The 20,474-nt window shown below is 43.1% G+C and overlaps 1 protein-coding gene across 3 annotated transcripts in view; it reads right to left on the bottom strand.

The window, feature by feature from the left end:
• The window catches only part of XYLT1 (xylosyltransferase 1), a 202,621-nt gene that overhangs the window by 44,559 nt on the left and 137,588 nt on the right, over positions 1–20,474 (bottom strand). The window lies entirely within an intron of this gene.

Raw genomic sequence — 20,474 nt, 5'->3', positions numbered from 1 at the left:
ATAAAAATCAAATCAACCAAAGTAATAATCCGCGCCACTCAATAAAACATCATCATTTCTAGATTGCTCACCAACCTATATTTCACTACTCAGTAGTGCTCTAACAAGTGTATTTGTACTTGTGGCTGCCATACAAACTTTTCAAAGCTTCTCGCTTTTTAGATAATGCTTATAAAAGCCCACATGATGTTTAGCTCTCAAAATAATTAATAATTGACATTTTACCACTTCTAGAAAACATGGGTAGCATCTCGATCCTACTTAACAATACTCAAAAAAATATACAGAGTTTTACTCTTTGTCAATTAAGTATGCTTCTTTTCACGTGTTGACACCTTGGAAATAAACCATCACATTTCCATTTGGTAAAACTTTCTAGTTATTTGACATTTAGATTTATGCGGGCAACCAATTCTGTGCTCAGCATGGCAGCACACTGTATTTCTATTAAGCTTTCATTCAAACTGCTTCTTATGGCCCCAATATCATGAGGACGCTGTACATCACCTCCGAATTATTCTACCACATGACATTAAAAAGAAAATGAAAGGTACTCAACATGTCATAAATGCTAAAATCCTCCTCACCTTTCAGGAAACTGCCTTCAGGAGTATATTTCCTAAATGCCTCTGGCACAGATTGCTACCACACTTGTTCATGTACGTAGGGAGCAGAGTCTCCACGCCATCGCAGTGCCTCTGGCACCAGCTATTTACAATGCCTCTGGCGCTCCTTCTGAGAAACTCTAAAGACATGGGGCTATTTATTCTCTAAGTAAGACAATGGAAAGCTGAGATTTTCAGCTCAAGACATCACTGGGAGCAACATCAACCCCATGCTGCCAAATTAAATTCCGCTATAGCTTCACAAATTTCAGGGACAATTCACTGAGCATAAATCTGGCACAGTCTTGTACCCACCATCGTGGTGTAATAGAAAGTAACAAACGCAACATACCCTTCCCAAGAAGGATATAAAAAAGTCATGGAGATGGGAAGAGTAGTTCATGCTACTGACTAAAAGACGCTAATGTACACATCAGTTTCCCCAGTGCATAACGCAGCACGAATACAGATCGAGGAAAAAGCCTTTCCACAATTGGTGCGTGAGGCCGTGGCCAATGGATGCATCCACACAGCTCCCACTTTTATTTCCTTTTGTTATTAAACTCACTCGGAGGGCAAGGTAGCAGGGAGAAGGATTAACCAGCTGGTTACCTGTGCCATTAGCAGGGAGGGAGGACGATGCCAGAGTACAGAGAGAAAACGTGCAGAGAAAACGTTCGACGGTGCAGCATGTGGAGAGAAATGAGAAACTAATTCAAAGTGTGAAGAAAGCTCGTGCATGTGGGAGGGCTTCCATGGGAAGATGACAAGTGAACATGACTGATGGGGAAACAAAGCATTGTTGACTCCATCGATGTAGATCTGGTGTTAAGCAAGGGCAGGTCTGCCACCTGGGATGGTGGTGTCCATCTCCACCAGAATTTTAGTGAGGTCGCCTCAAATAAGATGCTGCCGCTCCCCTCCTGCAGCAAGGGTGGACGGAGGTGGCACGGTGGGATGCCGCTCAGCAAAACCCAGCCAAGCCTCCCGGGGGGTCAGGCTCAAAGGATGGGAGCACTTGGCTGGGCAGGTGGGGGGGCTCCAGAGGCTGCAAAAGCAGCTCCAGGGCTGACAGTGACTCAACCCTTGGCACTGCTCAACCTGGGGATGTGGCTGAGCCCTTGGGCTGGGGCTCAGCCTGGGGTTAGTGTCAAGATTAGAGTTAGAGGTCAAAGGAAGCGAAAGGTGAGTCCTATAGCAAGACGGGAACTGAGAAGATATTGCCAAAGCAAAGCACGGTCTGCCACCAGGGTTTTCTCATGAGCAGTCCCTGGCCTGGGACTCAGGTGTCCCAGGGTGTGAGCAGGCACTCAGTAAGCACATATATATGCTGATCATTGCAGTAATTTCAGAATATACCGTATACACTGGGGACTGAAAAGGAAAACTGCAAAGAGAAACACTGGCTTTGTGTTTGCATTGTCTGAACATGCTGGCAGGCCTGCCCGGGAAGTGGTACGAGTGCATCCCTGCTCGCAACCACGGCTGACCACTGCGGAGGACAAAAGGCAGTGCTGGGCTTGCTGGTTTTAAGCAGCCCTCCAAGCCTTGGTGACTAATCCAAGCAAAGAGCGGAGATCCCCTTAGTTTACAGCTGTGAAAATAAATTAAGAAAGTCTGGAGAATCTGAGAAAAGGAAAACAAGCAATTGTTACTTTTGGAAGACAGTGAAGGCTAACATTAATGTCCTTGATTCGGCAAGGTACTTTAAGGCATGGGCAACTCGAAGGATGTACGGAATAGCAGTCACTTCAATGGGACTATTCATACGTCAAAACTTATACAATTGCATAACAATTTGGCTAAGTTCAATCAGAAGTTCAGATACTTTTGGCAGCACACAGGTATGGATGATTCTGTGTAGGAATCAGATGAAGGAAAGAGTAACTGCTCTGCTGGATTCTGGGGTTGGACTGACATTTTGGTACCGCGTGAGCTGCCCCGTGTGCCGAGAGCCCGGTGTCCTGCTCCAGTGGGGTATTTCAGACATGCTGTTGTTGGTCCGCCTGCCCCAGTATAGACTCAGCCTGGACTGGAAACTGGCGGGTTGCCTGGGCACAGAGCAGGCTGCAGCTCTGCACACAGACAAGTCCCTGCTGATTCAAACCGGGAGCAGTGACAGTAAGAAAAACTTCCAGGGCACCACAAATTGCTGCAATGCAAAAAGCCACAGATTTAATTGAAACCCAGCCCAAGCTTCAGAGCCCACCCACAACGATGCTGCGGCAGAAGCAGTGGTGCCAAAAATCTCTTCTGGTTTCTTTTCTGCTTCAGTGGGTAAGGTCACAGGTGGGAAGGTTCAGCTTGCCCTCTGCTTCAAATGAACCCACCAGTGAGTTCTTCAAAATACGTCCTCATTTCAGGTAAATCCCCATGGGGGGTTATAAACTCCTTCCTTTATCAAGTATTTATCTTATATTGTCCCAACTTAAAAGTCTGTCATGAACTTATGCTGCATTACATGCACAAGCATGGGCTAGGGACAGCTGCTAAGCTGAATCCAGACTAAATTCCATTTTTAATCATTATTTTCTGGCATTATTTTGTTTTCTTCTCTTTTCCTGTGTGTCTGCTCTTACATGCAAGCAGCAGCACTGAGAAGCCGATTGTGCTACCCCTTCCAGGCAGCTGTAACTCACTTTAATCACAAATGCGGTTACGTGTAAATTACAATGTTGGAATATGAAAAGCTAGAGCAGGACAATTAAAATGTGGCTTTAAATTTGTTTACAACGGACTCGCTCAGTTCTGGTTCCACACTTCTCCAGAAGCAAAGGGCAAAGCCTGCTGGAAGCAACAGTATCTTGGCTTCTTAGCAGTTTCCCTCCCCAAGCACTAATCTGATTTGAATGCAATTTTTGCCTTTAGTGCTTTTGTCACTATTGTAATCTTAACGTGTGGAAGAGTTTTTTTCTTATGCATTTTCTAATCATTCAGGAAAAAAATTAACTTCTTATTGCTACATGCATGGGACAAAAGAAGTTTTTTGTTACCCTGCCTACTGACACACTCCCAGCAAAAGAAATGTCAGTGTGCCTAGGTTGTGGCAATGCACAGTACTGGTCACAGTAAGTAATTGCTGCGTTAAACGTGATATTATCGAGATGACAGGCAACAGCAGGGCTGGAGCTTCAACAAGCTGCCCAATTTTTCCCTAGCAAACCATCCCACTGCATTCAGGTAAGTGCATAATTGTTGTTAGCTGCAGCAACCACCAACCACCAGACCTTGCAACCGAGTACAAATCACTCCCAGTCCTTGCAACTGAGTACAAACTGGCACCTACAGTCTTGCTGACAACCCTTCTGCAGCCACAGCTCTGAGACTTTTTTTACGTATTTACCATATTTTGCAAAGACAATGGCTGCATTCCCTAGGAGAACAATACTGAAGTGCTGAACTGAAACAGTTGCATTGCAGTGACTGCGAGGATGCTGTGCTGGGACACCAGCAGCTGGGGTCTGAGGCCAGATCCTGAGTTCAGGCAGCAGGTCTCGACAAACGCAGATACATGTGCCTCCTCGCTTGCTTTCGGTGCAATTCAAACAGCCCAGGTTAGTACAGAACAACATGCCACTTGGGAGGAGTGGGCACACTGAAAATGGGTGAAATCATTAATCACAATTAATTTAGTGTTATCGAAAGGCAAGCCTGCTAGCTGCTGCACAAAACTATACTGCAACAAAGAGGGGTGTGAGCACAGGGAGGGGGTTTGCCACTGCCAGGGTGAGCAGTGGTGTCAGCAAACACAGCGGTAGCTCTGCCATAGCGTGGGGTGCTGGAGAGGTAGGCAAGTATCACGAAAACAGCTGAACAGACAAAAAATCCCAGAGTAACAAACATAAAGGGGAAAGTGTTTGGGAGAGTAGGGCAAGGAGGCTAACGTGGTTTGAAGCAGCAATGAAGGGCCTCGGAAGGAAGGACAGTGAAGGCGAATACATAGTCAGAAGAGGTAAAGTCAAAACTGCTGCACGTTCTTTCAGTGCCCAAAGCTTTGGTACATCCACCCACACCCGCCTGACTCCTCTCCACAGTTTCCTTTCCCAGGATCACTGTGACTGTGAGAAGACACAGCCCTGCAGGGCCCAGACACACAGCAACCCTAACAGCTCTCTGCCAAGAAACTATTTCCAGAAGGTCCCTAGAGAAGAAAAAAAATGTTGGAGAAGAAAACTGGAATTATGGGGCAAACTCAATCTGCTCAGTGTTAAGCATGACATTACCCCATGGTTAAACATGCAGATGTGCACACAAAAGCCTGAAAGTGGAAGAGCTGAATGCCTTTGATTTTGCTACCTTCTATGCAATAAATCCTAATAATCATGATTAAGCTCACTGATTTCAATAAATGATTAATTTAAACTTACTTAATACATTAATGTAAATTAATAGGACATGCCATTGCTGCCAAGAGCCCTCTGGCAGGACACTTTATTCTCTGACTATTCCTGACCTGGGGCATCCCACTCTGCTGCCCTCTCCCCTTCTGCAAGGAGTGAGTGCTCAGAGCAGCATCCCTGCATCCCTGCCTGGTACAGAGAGGGGGACAAGGAGAGCAATCTAGGAAGGAGACAGGGAAGAAATATTGCTAATTCCCACCTACACCTGTGTCGCATCCAGTCCACTCCAAAAGCTTCACCTCTGTGTCTGCTGAGGACCGGGCAGTGAAGCTGCGTGGGATCTTCCTACACCAGTAAGGGACCCTGATCCATACTGGCCCTTCCACCACGCCAGCTAGCAGACGTGTGGGTGTGTGCACACTGTGCACAGAACAGTGGAATGATTCAGCAGAAAAACCCCAAAAACCTACAAGACCTCTTCCTGAAGGAAATGCTGACAGCAAGATAATCAACCATGTAACTGCCGCACAATACAGCAAAACCCCTCTCATTGCAGGGTCAGCTTTCGGACCCTGGATATGCAGCTGGACCCTCTCACCGATGCTCCCCAACAGCAGCTTAGTGCGAGGGAAGGCTCAGAGAAGCCTGACTCTGGCTATAGCAAGAAAAAAACCTCTACCATCTAAATAAAAATGCAGAGAAAGGGGAAGACTATATTTAGCCTTTGCTATCTATCACAGAACAAATATTAGCATGGCAGGCATTTCTCAGGGAAGCTGATTCCCCTAACAGCAGTCATTTCTAAAATGTACCATAAAAATGAGAACGACAGATAGGATTTCAGAGGGCATCTCCACCTGGAAGGCTCCAGGTGACTGTTAACACCTCTGCTTTTACAACAGCTTTGTCTTAAATGGTTTGTTTTGTCTTTCAAGTCAGGTTTAACAGAGGAACAAGATAATGGGAGAAAACTATTGCCTTAGCAGCTCAGCTTGCTGGAATACTTGAGAGATTATAGAGTTCTGCTCCAGCAACAGCGCTGCCATCTGGGCTGGGAAGTCGCACCCGTGTATTTCAGAGCATCAGCTTTCTGCATTTTGATGCTCCAGGCACTGATCAGTCATCATACAGGATGCAGTATGCTCAGTGCAGCACTGTCAGTGTTGTATGACTCTCAAGACATTTTATTAGTAATACAATGATCTTTGCTGTACTTTCAATTATTGCTTTCCATTCAACCACTGTTTCCTATGGAAAAGAAAAGAACTAACATAGTGACAAAAGAGTGAGTGTCTTCTTTAAATGTCACACTTCTGAATAAACCTCTTCCTAGCGAGAGTACGTAAATCCTTGGGTACAAAGGAGATCCACTGAGAGAAAGAGAATATACTCCATCCTCTGCTTCCTGAGCCACTCCACAACCTATTTTCTATAAATTCAAGGCTTCAGATGGCATTCATAAAATAAATAAATAAGCCCATTGCTGACAAGCAGCAGCACATGCTTAAATGAAAATCCTAAAGAGACCATATAAGAGAATTCCACCAAGGATTACTGAACAAATGTGATTAAAACTACCTACAGTTCTGGACTGCAGCCAAAACGCTGCCAGCAGTATTTGATATGTAAATGCTTAAAACATTTGCTATGTGCACAGCCGTTGATGCAAAGCCTCTATAGAGAGTTTCTTCATCTAATTAGATATTGGTTTAGCAAACTTTGGAGTTTATAAAAACCCTCAACATCTCATTATTCTTTTAAAATAGAATATTCATTTGTTTGGACTGTTTTCCAGCTATATCCCATGAAACCCTGAAACGCCTTTGGCTAATGAAAAAATCTAGCCCTGTATCAGCTAATAAACCCTACAGATTTTTTGAATACAAAATACTCACCACATGCACTCATTAAAACTTTTAATGTGTTGCATTTGACTTTCTGTAGCTATTTGCTAGGCATAATCTACTCTATTTCCAATTATTTTATAGTTCAGTTTCAACACAAGCATTTAAATTACCCAGGACCTTATCCAACACAGCACAGTATAGCGCAGTCACTGTGTCTCCCATCGGTAAAGCACTTAACAGCATGTGCTTAGCTGTAGCACACTTGTAACTCTTCTGAAATGATGCAGCTTTCACATTATATTCTCATGAATTACTTTATGGGTAAGGGTCTACATGTCCATGTGTTAGGAAGCAGCACGAGCGATATAAGAGCTGAGAGCCGTCCTTTAACTCATCTCAGGTCTCTTAGGCACACAAGCACACTTAACTAAGGAGCCCTTTCCAGGGAGGTCAATCCAGTTGTACTTCAGTTTGTCCATCTCCACCACAAATACATCACACAACTCATTGATGGTTTGAGATTTAACTCACTCACATTTATAAAACATTTGAAAAAAAATCCCCTCAGTCCCAGGAGTACCAATGAACTGATCTTAGGAACTCACCTGCCTGTGACAATGACATTTTCTGAGCATCCCTACTGCTGTGATAAAAAGTAAAGAAATAAGAAAAACGCTATCCTATAATACCATGTCATATGGAGGTCTTTTGCCCAATTTTAAAGCAACCTAGATATTTTACAGTAAAATTAGAAATGCATTATTTGAAGCAGTTTTCCTTTCATAAATCTAGTTTTATGCAATTGCTAAGCCTAGATTATACATCTGCTTATCAATAATGAATGCACTGAAAAAACACTTGAACAACAAAAGCTTCCAAAGCTCCTTCCAAATATGCAACTGCACAGAACCTGGTACACATGAAAATAATCAAAGAAAATCAGCTACATGCAGGATGAATCAGTCCCTAAATAACCCGGGTTTAATGCATTCAACTCAGAGGCATTTTTCGAGAAACGAAGGAAATGTTTCATCCTGATTTGTTAAACAATTTTCTATTTATTTCTCTATTTAAGTTTATGAATGATCAGCACATCACCACTAGTATTGGTTCTTTTTTTTATCTTGCTATCCCAGAGCCTGAGTGCCTGACAGATAACCTTTGCTAAAAAGGCCTGTAATTGCCTATTTCCAACAAATATTTTTAAGTGAAGGCAGAGATGTGTGTCTAACTTAGATAAGGACTAGAAAACTTGTTAAAGATATATATTGTAGTAAAGCAAAATTCCTTTCCTGCTACATTCACAAGAGATGTCAATTTAGCTGAACTGCATGTATGGAAGCAAGCTCATTTTTATCTGTGCTGGCAAACACTGTTTATCAAGCCTTGCTGGCATTCCTGTTATTCACACTTGGAAATTAAAGCAAAGCAGACTGGTGAAGAGGAAATACAGCAATATGGGGTTTAGACACTTCAAACTAAACCCCGATCCAAAACGCCTAGCATTTTTAGATAATAGCCCAAAGTTTTGATGCTTACTCAGCATTATCTCAGCTCCAAACATGAGCTGGTTCTCCTGAACTAAGACACCAACCTTGAGTAAGCAGATTTCCTTTTGGCATTGGTGCATTTCATGTTCACAAGCAGAAGTTTCTGTTCATGGGCATAAAAAGAGAAAAAGTTGTGAAAGTTATTTAAGAGAGAGAGCTGCCACGCTTGCCTGCTCCCTACTTCAGTGTCTGTCTGCCTGGAGTACGAACAATTTGGCTAGCCATATTTTAGTCTGTTTATCTTGGCTCTGGCACATAATTTTTTTCAAGCCTTTTTTGGCTTTTGATCCCAACCAACACAAATGTGCAAACTGAGAAAAAAATAGCCCAACGTACAACCTTCTATTTTAATTTTTGTTCTCTGGTAAAGTCATTAATAAAGTTAAATATTATCACCCTGCTGTGGTGAACAGGCATGGATGGAATAAGCTATATAGGTGTTTTGGGTCTCTTTTGCCTTTGCAGACAGGATGCAAGATCCTCCAGCAGCAGAGTGAAAGGTGTCTGGCTGGCCGAAGGGGATGCTCCTAGAGGGGCAAGCTGCTGCTCCGGAGCTGGGCCGGGCCCCTCGACACCAGCGACGCAGCTCAGCTGAACCCGCGCTCCCCTGAGCAGCATAATCAATTACTTGTTCTCGTCCACTGTTGCTCTGCATTCTACACGGCAGACTCTCAGAAGACAAGGCAACAACAGTCATCACTTTGGTTCAAAACGAATTCTTCCCAAATCAAGGATACAAAGGGAGGAGAAGCATCAGTGCGAGCAGGGGCAGGTGAGCAAAGAACGTGATGGGAAACTCGTCACACGCGGCCAGATGGGTTCAGACAAAGTACAGCAAGGCCGGTGTTCCTAGTCACTTCAGCTGACCTTCCGCTAACAGCTGCCATTAACACTTTAGTCAGCAACTTTCCAAGGCAACTGAGGTTAGGATAAATGGAAAAAATTGTGATTTTTATGATAAAGCTGTACCAGTTAGTGAGTGACATCAATGAGTCCAAGTCTGAACATTTTTAACCTTTTTCTATTAAGACTGTATGAAGTGATTGAATGCAGAGTGTGAAGCTAATGAACACGTGCTATCTGCTGGTAATTCGGCACGGAAAGGCTATTGCAATATTATACTGCCAAAGGTCTATCATATTTTACATTTCCATCTCTAAGGAAGTTGAGTGTTGACGTAAATGATCATTTTGATAGACAGTGAGCAGGAAGCAGCAGCGTACCTGAATAGGTTAGCTACACAGCTTTAAGCCACATTGCTATTTACATTGAGATGCAGGTTTAAAAAGGATTCATGCCCAGAATGTCTAAATTTAATGATGTTATTTACTTAATTTTAACCCTACAAGGAAAAAAAAAATGTCTTGGGTGTTATTTTTTTCTCTTTTCAGCATGTTCCTGTTTAATAACTGCTGTGATATTAAGGGTTTTCTCCCACTATAAAAAAAACCCAAACTTGTAGAATGACAGAAGCATTGGCAAATGCACTATCTGCCTATTCTTCTACCAGGTGCATACTGGAAGAAAGCAGTATACAAATTAACTATTATTTTGTTCCATAAAATACTAATATTCTTAGTACCCTCAACAGTGAGTCAAATTCCCTCTTGCAATTCCTTTAAGCAATGAAAAAAATACTTTCTTCCTGTCCTCTTCCCACGTGATAAAGCCCTATGCAAAAGAATGCATTTAATTCTGTTTTCATATCTGTAATGCTCCAAAATCAGTGCAGTGCACTCAGTTTATGCTAGCGTAAGCCAGACCATAAGCCTGGCTCTGTGTTCTTGGAATGGGCTACAGAAAATTTTAACAGAAGTTTTGTGGTGTTTCCCAGTTTAGAGGCTAGACCGATTAGGCTGCGAAGATATGTTGTTAGCATGTGTGGAGAGCATGTTAATAAATGAAAATTAGCACTGTCTTCCTATCACTCTGGGAGCTGCTCTGTTTTTCCTTGCTTAGGTGTTTCATAGTAGGTAATTCTCCATAGGAAAAGTTCCTGAGCAATCATTTTTTTTCCATAAGGCCCATTCACTGATGTGTCAGAATGGCACAAAACGTTAATTGCTGCCAGTCATTACCACATGACTTGTAGAAGCTGCTGAGATGTATTTGCCCAGATAACTTGCTGTTCACAAAGTTGCCTCTACCTGTTACTAAAATAACAAGCTATTCCATTATTAAGCAACTACAATGCAGAGATCAATACAGAAAACTACCACTTTTAACAAGCTAACACAAGAACTCATGATGGACCAAAACCCAAGCCACCCCCCTGTTAATGCTAGGGTACTATTTGTAAGGATGCAGCACTACAAAGAATTAAGAGACATATGCTATCCTATCTCACAAAAATAAATGAGCCCACTTAATATTTGCTGAAAAGTTTCTAAATTACAAAAAAAAAAAAAAGGTAAAAAAAAGTAGTGAAGTACTTGCCTAGCCAGCGCATAATACCAAAGGATATTTAAATATTAAACTAAACATGATTGATTTTCAGATTTATCAAAGCACTGGGCTTTTATTTAGTACAGAACGATGCTCCCTGCGTTGTGTTTTTTCAGTGTTTCTCTGCCATTGCATATTCATGTAGAACCTCATCTGCCTATACGATACATCCCATTTTGATGAAAACAATAATCACTGATTGAATAAGCAAGTGGAGTGAGTTGCAGAAATGACCAAGTCATTACTCAAATTAGGGAGAATTTGGTTAAAAGAAAAAAATCTAGATATTGGGCTGAATGGGATCTTTTTGTTTGTTTATACTGTGTGTATTTTACATGGCATATTTGATATACAGCATTGTTTTTCATCACCTCTAAAATTAAATTACCAAGATTTTTGTGCAAAAGAGAAGAAATTAGAATTAAATATGAACATAGATTTAAAGCAACCATTCAAGTAACATAATTTATACATTCTCTGCATCTATCTGAAATTTCATTTGTACAAATCAATAAGAAAAATTATTTGCTCATTAGGTTGAGTAATTATAATAAAAAGTGCTCACTTTCTTGGAAGAAAGTGGGAAGAAAGAGACCTTGAGAATGTTTTATGTGAAGTAAACTCAGTCACAAGCAGCATTACCACTACTGCCTCCTCCGCCCTGCTCATCGTCGCAGAGCTTTGCCTGCGGATCGCTGAGTCTGTCAGCCTGGGGGGTGACCTGCTGTGCCGCTCTGGCATCTGCAAAGGGACACAGCTGCGTGCATGGCACTCCTCTCCCCCACATCTCACCTTGGGGCTAGGATCCTCATCACCACATGCAGAAGGATTAGGGGAGGGTGACATGGACAGGTATCGGGCTAGGTCAGGCTGCGTACCAAGGATGGATCTACCCAGCCGATCCATCTTGGATTTAAAGTCCATCGTTGTGGGCTGCGTGCTCCTCCATCACCTGTGACAGTCTGGCAACTTAGGGGTCATGAAAAACTTTTGCTTTTCTGGATACAGTTGTTAAGGTGCCACTTTTCTAGCTTAAATGTTAAATTTCGGTCATTTCTCAGTTTCTGAAACGTAACTTGCTTTCGCTGTGACTGTGAGCTCCCCACGGGCCGTGACTAACCCCACCACCCCGCCCTCACCCATCCGTCACACCAGGAAATGAGAGCCATTCAATCACATCTTCCCCACATCACTTTCAAAATCAGCGCGTCCCTGGCAGAACACCACGGAGGGGGTCACTGCAGGACTCCAGTGGAAATGTTTCCCACCGCACACTCAGCTCACCACAGCCCCTCGTGGCAGGGCCACCCCCCGGGGCTGGGCAGGGCACAGCATGGCAGGCATGCTCCCCAATGCAAAGGTCCAGCATATTCTGCAAAACTCACCAGGCACATCCCCTGCTGCCACAGAACACAGTGGGCACCCAGCACCGCGTGTCCATAAACAGAAAGCGCTCGTGCTAAGCGTGCAAGCAGCAGGAAAGCTGAGCGCACCATCCCAGCACTGGGAAAGAGAGCAGGAAAGTCCCTCCTGAGAGGCCACAACACATAGCTTGGTCAGTATTGGTCTTGGGTCCTGCCATCTCCCTGTTTAATTTGCAGCATCAACCTAGACAAGAAGTGGCCAACATAGTCTCACCTTGCTCTGAGAGCAAACGGTCCTTCTGATGCAGCGGGAAATATTTATCTGGGTAAAGAAACTTTTTTTTTTTCCATCCCACACTTTCCACGGAAGAGACAAGAGGGATTATTCACTCATCCAACAATGAGCTTCAATCCTAACTGGAGTTATCCCAGGAAATGAGTGGTGGGATCCCAGCAGCGGAGGGGCCACGCCGTGCTCTGCAGCAGGGATGCAGCCGGGAGCCCCTCCTCCTCCTCCCAGCAAGACCCCGCTGCTGAGGCCCTTTCACAAACCTCATTTAGAAGTAAAATGAATTAAGAGTAAACCAGGCCCTTCCCGAAGCTCCTTGCGGGCCTGCCACTCCCTTTGATCCCTGAGCTGCTGAACTGACCTGTCAGAGCGCATCAGTTCAAAGGACCATAAGGCAAAATGGGGGAAATGGGGTCAGGCTAATGGGATTTAATATTAATTCTGCACCAAGCCTGAAAAGATAGAAGAACAGGGCCTGGGGGGTGAAAGGGATAACGAACTGAGAGTTGATGGAAGGAAACTTAATTGGTTTTAACAACAGAAGGTCACATTTTGTTACCTTTATTTGGGTTGTCTAATAATCTTATTTTGACAATTCGTGCCAGCTGATGACCTGCCCTACTCTTCATTGGGTCTGCTTTGGAGTAAGTCAGTGAAGAATGCAGTGCTGGGATGAGGGGCACAAACATGTGGTAGAGGAGGTCTGACCAAGAAAACTACAAAGGGAACGTAAAGATCCATCAACTGGCATAACTGGGGCTGATGAGAAGACAACTGGAAGGGTGGGAGGCTCGTGTTTCCACTTGCTGCTGTGCTCAACAGAGCTGCAGCCAATACAGTCTTATTTAATCATGAAGAGAACCAGTGGTTCACTTCAACTCAAGAAAAGACTATAAAGCAGGCATGTGAATTTCAGTTAGGCAGTTTGTCCTGGACCCTGCCAAGCTCTACTGCCAGGCAGACAGGTGACCTGGAGCAATGTGCTGGCTGCCTCTTCCCTCCTGGGTTGCAATGGTTCACAACCCCGGAGGTTCTCCAGACATTCCGTGATGATACCCAGCACAGGCATCTCGACACACCACATGTCCCAGTTTCACATGCAGAAGAAACCAGCGTGTTTCAGTCTCCAGCTACAGTTCTGTAGCTGCCACCAGCAACGTGTTCACCTGTGGGAACAGTTTTGAGAGCCTACATGATACCACCTATATGAAGGTTTAACAATGACATCAACCCTCACAGGGCACACATAGCTACAGTTCCCGAAAGCCCTCGCCACAGAAACCATCTGGAAGCTACCTCGCACCTGACTGGCACGGTGCATCCCATCTTCTAAACACAATGATCTAAGCCAGAGCTAAATCATCCTCCAAGGCTGCCCCAATTATTTAAACAAATAACCAATTTGGATTTTAGACCTTTTAGTCTTCAGCTGCCCCAAGAATGCATTATTGCACAATTACTTGCTAGAAATTACTTTGGGGCAGCAAACTTTTAAACGGAAATCAACTCTGTATTTGTAAAAAGGCTTGGCCCCAAACCAGTTCTTAATGTAGCAAAGAGTACAATTATCCTGATGAAAGGTTAGGGATGCTTGTGCCTACAGCTGGTTCATGAAGTAATGCTGAATGATGGATATAATTAAACAGCGTGCAGCAGAGCGGAATGTGTGCTATGATGAACCACTTAGGGGCTAATCCCCTCTGATCAGCCTGGAACTACAGAAGGACGGTCACAAACAGAGCCAACAGTACTCAGCACCACTATTTATATAGAGGGAGATTCAAAGGTATCATATAAATGCATTGCAACTAGTAGTGCCATGCAGGATGAGCAGAAATGAAGTATGCAACTGGAATAAGGTACAACTATAAAAGTCAACTAGCCAGTAATTCTACCTGGGATGGCACAGCAAAATGTTGTCTTCAACTTCTGTACCACCAGGTCAAAGCTTCCACAATATCTCCAGATCTAAAGTTTTGATTAGTCGGCACTAGTCGGGACCATTAAAAATAATAATAATAAAAAAAACCAACTAAAAACCACCACCACCACCACTCTCCACCTTGGGAGAAAGAGCCATGTTCTGCAGCACATCCCAAAGGACAAAGCGTGCACGGAGGTCCCTTACTCTCCTCGGAACATGCACGTAGGTATTGCTTTTGGTCTACAGAGGCATGAGAGCCGAGCCAGGCCCCCTCTGCAGAACCTACGGACTGATGAAGGGGGGTTTGTTCCTTGCAGAAAAGAACAAAAGCAAAAGAGCCTCTCAAAAACTCCCGTGTAAAGGAGCACACTGGAAGACCTCAGCCTTGTGCTTCCCACCTCTGTCCTGCATCCGCTCTCGTCCATCCCACAGCTCCCAGAGCCTGTGGACTGGAGCATCAGCACATGGCACGGTCTGAGGGACTTCACTGGGTGATGACAGCAGGCAGAGCAACACCGGATAGTATCTCCTAGCAGTGCTCCCCACAAATCCTAGGGAGTAAGGCAGCTAGTGGTCAGGTGGCTCTTACCTTGCACCGCAATTCTGGTGAAAAAGATCAGAGTAAAGGGAAGACACAACTGGGACTGTACACTTGTGCCACCCTTGCTCTGTAACCATAGTGGGTTACTACTGCATTTTATTTATACAGAAGCGCTTTTTAAAAAATATCTGTTGCTTCAAAGCAGCTTTAATTCTGTTGCAAAGTATTTCATTCAAACCAGCCCTTCAGCTCATTCACATGCAGTAATCCTGAATAAAAAAATGTCCAAGTGCATAATTTAATATCAAGACAAGAATTTACATACAGATTAGTTGAAAAATCTTTAATATCAAGTACCGCTCAACTCTTAGATTTTTAACCCTATTTTGGAGGAAAAGAGTTAATCTATTCCTCTTTTTCTATTTCAATATCACCACTAAAAGACTGAATCAGAACATTTTTGCTCACCTTTTAATGGCCTTTATGTTTGCAACTATTTAAGAGTGACTTGGGAAAGGTGTGATAACACATGTTGTTGTTTCATCTTCCCTTTGAACTGCCACCAGATACTATTTTGCAGCTGTTTTATTGTAAGTGGCATCCTGATATCTAAGCAAAAAAGTGTCTTAATGGCAATTTCAACAGATTTTTAATTTCCTGAGAGAATTCAGTGAGGCCATGATGGGAGAGCATGTTTAAAATGTAATGCTATAACAGGAACGTTTCCCTCTTTCAAACAGTTTTAGCTTTTGGAATTTGATAATGATTTTTCTGAACTTTCTAAGGACAACCCCCCCCCCCCAAAAACCAAAAACAACACCAAGCCCAGCTGAAGAAAGATTAAAGAGTTTCTGCTCATAAAATCCAGGTAAACACCACAACGACCGGTTTCTCTTCAGCTTCTGTTACCCACCTCACAATTAAATCCAGAGTAAAAGCCACTTGAAGCAAAGCTGCAAGTCACACCTGGGATTTCCTTAACAACCCACATCCCTCTACACCCTCAAACCCCACTGCAGCTTCTTGCCCAGGAATGCAATAAGCAGCCGAGTAGCATGGGAAGGGCTTGCCACTATGGGACAGCTAGTGGGGAATTGTGCTACCCATGGATTTAAAGTACAAGAGCCATTCTGCACAAAGGAACTTTTTCTAGACTTGGTTACCTCTGGCTATTTGTCCACAAAGACAAGTTGTAAGTGAAAAACAGGTTTCATAAATAGCCCTGGAGCTATGAAGGAGAAATGGACCGCTGGCAAGATGCCCCATACTGCTCAATGCCTTCCTCAGCCTCAACACATCAGCTACCACTACAAAAATACTATTCTAGATATTATTCTAGCATCCTGAAGACAAAAGACGTAACTGCGTTGCCTAGGAACCAATGGTGCACATTAGCACAACATTTGTGCTGTTATTGTTTATAGATCAAGCTGAACGGTATCCAGTGAAGAGTTGCATTTAACTCTCTTTTAGGGGGACTTTCTTCTCAGTCATAAATAAGTAAAAACATAAATTGCATCCAGAAAGCAAATGGCAAACAGATGAAAACCCTTTGGCTCTTTGCTAGAGAACCTCCCTGTGAGCAGCCCCAGAGCCAAGACAGAAGAGAAGAGGATATCAGCCAGGCAGCCCAGCAAGGCTCAGATGCTGTAATGCCCATCAAAATGTAAAGCCTGGCATCTGGGGCTTTCATCTGAGTGGTCTCAGATGCTGGCTCAGATGCTGCAGTTCACATAGGAAGAGATGAAGGGCTGAATGTTTAGCACTGTAATCAACAAAATAATGTGCTGCCAAGTACAAGGGTACTTTGAGTAATACTGCTATTCTAAAAATGTTCTTTATTGATGCATCTTTAATCTGCATGCACTATAGAGATGCCTGGATAGCCAAACCAGTCTCCAATTTAGGGTACCTTTATTTCTGTTGCCAGACTGAGGCCGCAATGAAGAACATTTCAGAAGCACTAAATATCCAAAAAAAGTTACTGAGAGCTGCAGATGTCACAATTCTCCAAAAGTAAAAACCACTTTATAACCCTAAACCCAGGAGAAGAGGTGGAGAGAGAGAAACCTCAGCTGCTGTGGCTGCACAGAGAAAGGGTGGGTCTCCCATCACTGACATTTGCCAGCTTGAAGAAAATATTATGTTAACACCAGATGTAAATAAAATTTTTAAGCCACAATAATTTCAACATTTCACCCCACCCATCTGTGACCATGCACAAAACCACTGCTTTGCCAGCCACTGATAATGTAATGGTAAAACAGAGAAGTGGGATAGCAAACCAAAACGATAACCTTCAAAATTTATATAAATCTCAGGCAAATGTGCTGGCAAAGTGAAGAAACAGGAAGAGAAAAGGTTAGAGGGATTTAAGAAAGAAGCACATCTGAAATTCTCAGAGAATGCAGATTCAAGAAAAACACCGATAAAGTTCCTTGGACAGGAAAAAAGATTCCCTGTGAAGCATTAAGAGCAGATTGACGTCTGGCTTGCCAGATAAAGATATTCTGAGCAAACAAAACCTCACACAATGTCAGCGACAATACTGAGATAAACACCTCAGGCACTGGGATCTCAACAGATGTACTGGAAAAGCTACCTGCACGGTACTCCCATCTAGATGTACAGATATGACTTACCAGTGCTTCGGCTCAGGATAATGTTTGAAAGGGCACTTTAAAGAACACTGTATTATTTACCTAGTGCCTAGTACGTTATTCTCGTGGCAAGGCCTGCATTTCAGAGCAGCATTGCAACCGGTGGCTTTGTATGGGGTGTAAGGTCAAATTCAGCCCTGGAAAGTCAGTATCCTTTATACAGGATTTCACATCCAGCACCAGCTTACCTATTGCCAGGAAGGAACTTGGTGATCCTATGCCACTACACAGCTTCCATCAGCCTTGCTGGCTTTGGAGTTTCTAAGTTCATAACCATTAAGAGGGCACAACTGGGTCTCAAACATTCCTCACGAAGCTAGAGTGCTGTATGGGAAAGCCAAGTGCTTTGTTTCAGTTCTAAGAAGAGATTTTCCTGCATTTCCAATATTGCATTTCAAGCCTGCACATTGCAAAAGCTGGGAATTTCTGCAAAAGCAGATGAACAGCACGAGTCTGGTTTACTCACTCCATGCCAACTGTATTCTCCCACTATTTTTCTCCCAGTCACCTGTTTCAAAGGTTCTGTCATTTGGTCAGTTGCGGAGGTGAAATCTGGGCAGGTCACGGTAAATTTGACGGAGCAAAAACCATCCCTGATACAGTTTATATAGAGTGGTAGTCACCTGTGTTTTGCAGGGGATGAATCTGGACCAGTGGCTGAAACAAGGAAATTGTTGTTCTCCCAGGTAGTTCTGGCACCTTGAAAAAGTGCTGAAGCATTTTTCTCAAAGATTGAACTTCTTTCTAAAACCTGTTGGTTATAATTATTTCTACCCAACGCCAGAATGAAAGCCTGAAGTCCTACTCCCTCCCCTCCCACCTTTTCACTCTTGGCAAACACTTTGCTGCCCAGGGACCTCACTCAGAAGTCATCGCTTTGATTTCATATTAAACAATACTTTGTCTGGCTGCTTGCAGAAAAGAATAATTTTAAATAATTAATTTTCCTTACAGCCATTTTGTCTTCAGTTTTCTTTCCTGAAATCCAAAGGCAATAGCCCCGCTTTAGCCCCAGTGCAGGACCTGGTCATGTAAGCTATTAGAGATGAAAGTTGTGAAGACGACAGATGAGTGAAAGGACAGCTTTATCGCTACTAGGCAGTCTACCACATTTGGATTTGGCAGGAGTTCAAATAAAACTGTTGATTTTGGGTGGTTATCTTTGCTAACAACTCTCCTAAGAAGTCAGGAGTGCAGATCTGCTGGAGGAAAGACGGAGAGTCTGGCTGCCCATCTGCTGCTGGCTGATCAGGCTGGAAACATCGACCTGAGAAAAAGGGTTTACCTGCTTCAAAGGGCATCCTTCAAGTTTCTAAAGGAGCATTTAAATCTTTAGATGAATATTAACAATGTTACCTTGACCATCAGAGGACAACACAATGGAAGAACAGCAAGTCAGTCAATAGTTCTGTGCTAATTTTTCTTGAGTGTGATTCTGACTGACAAAGACGATATCCATAAATTACACCAAGTTGGCACCTGTTTAAAGAACTAGTCCCAGCCAGATCATCCCATTTACTCCTTGGAGTCTGTAGCCACCCTTCCGCAGGTGCTTTTTGTATGATGACACACATTTCATTCAAGTTCCAGACCAAAACTTCTATTGAATTCATCTCATTTGACTGAATCTTCACAACAGAGGCTTTTACGGAAAATAAGGCTGTGCAACCTTTTTTCTAAAATAGTGCCAAAGAGCAAAACACAAGCGTTTCACTGGGTTTCTTTCAAGTCCCTTTGTTATACCTGATTGCACATAATTGAAAATGTAGTCAGATCTGCATACCTGGCTCCATCAATAAGCCACTCTATTTTCTTACTATTCCGAAGCACTCCCCAAGCTTCTGGTATATAATTTTGCCTGACCTTTATAAAAGACCAAGCATTAGCTGGCAATTAATTTGGTGATCCCTTTGGTGATTGAGGCTCAGTGATTTACTGTAAATTCTAAATAGTTCAAATGTTTCATTATGTTTATTCTTTATACAAGCTTTGTGGCCAGGTAAGCACTGACATGACATTCACTGTTAAACGATCTCATTAAACTTCTTAAATTAAGTGGTGCAACACTTCACCTGCCACATTATCCAAGGACTCCTGCAATGCACATTAAACATTCAGCATCAATAGATGCTCTACCATAGTTCACCTTGTTGGGAGTGAAATTTCAGTCCCTGAACATAAGGTTGACTACCTGATGCTGTTTGTCTGAGACAATAAATAATGCAAATAGATGCCCATGTAAAGTAAGAGGTTAAAGACACAATAGCTTTCCCACTGAGTTTTGAAAGTGGCTCTCAAAAGAAAAGACTTTAAATCATTAAAAAATGCCATTAAAATTAAAAAAGTTAAGGGAAAGCAAGGAAGGTACGGGTTTCTTTCGCTTCTTTATAAATGCAATGACTGTGAGAGATGATTTCTTGAGAACCTTGAAGGCATGTGCCCTTTTTTAATTCACAATCCCAGAGCAAAAGGAGGGGAGTCACACAACTTCCCACCTCAGAGCTGCTTGTAGAGGTTTGTCTTTAGCCATTTCATCTCTCGTTTTCCTGCTGAGAATGTTTAACAGAGCTGAATGGAGTCAAGGTTGGATAACGCACCACATCATTTCACTTAGGGCAATAAATAGCATATTGCTTCATGACTAAAGAGAAACACAGCATTTTTGTTGGAGGTGCCTTTATGTCCAGACTCTGTTTGCCAGCAATTTCTACTGCAGTAACAACTAGACGCACATGGATTAGGACCTCCTTTGTGCTAGACGCTGGACCTACAGACTCCACAAACAAAACGTTAAGGCATGAGGAAGAATAATAAGGGTATCTGAATTTTCCTGACTTGCATATGTTTTATTTTACACGTTAAAATGTTTCCCTCCCAAAATGAAGGGTTCTAATATTTTTTTCCCCCTG

Source organism: Falco biarmicus, chromosome 4 (assembly GCF_023638135.1).
Source record: "Falco biarmicus isolate bFalBia1 chromosome 4, bFalBia1.pri, whole genome shotgun sequence".
NCBI lineage: Eukaryota > Metazoa > Chordata > Aves > Falconiformes > Falconidae > Falco > Falco biarmicus.
The sequence above is the reverse complement of the archived record's forward strand: the minus strand, read 5'-3'. Positions and strand labels throughout refer to the sequence as shown.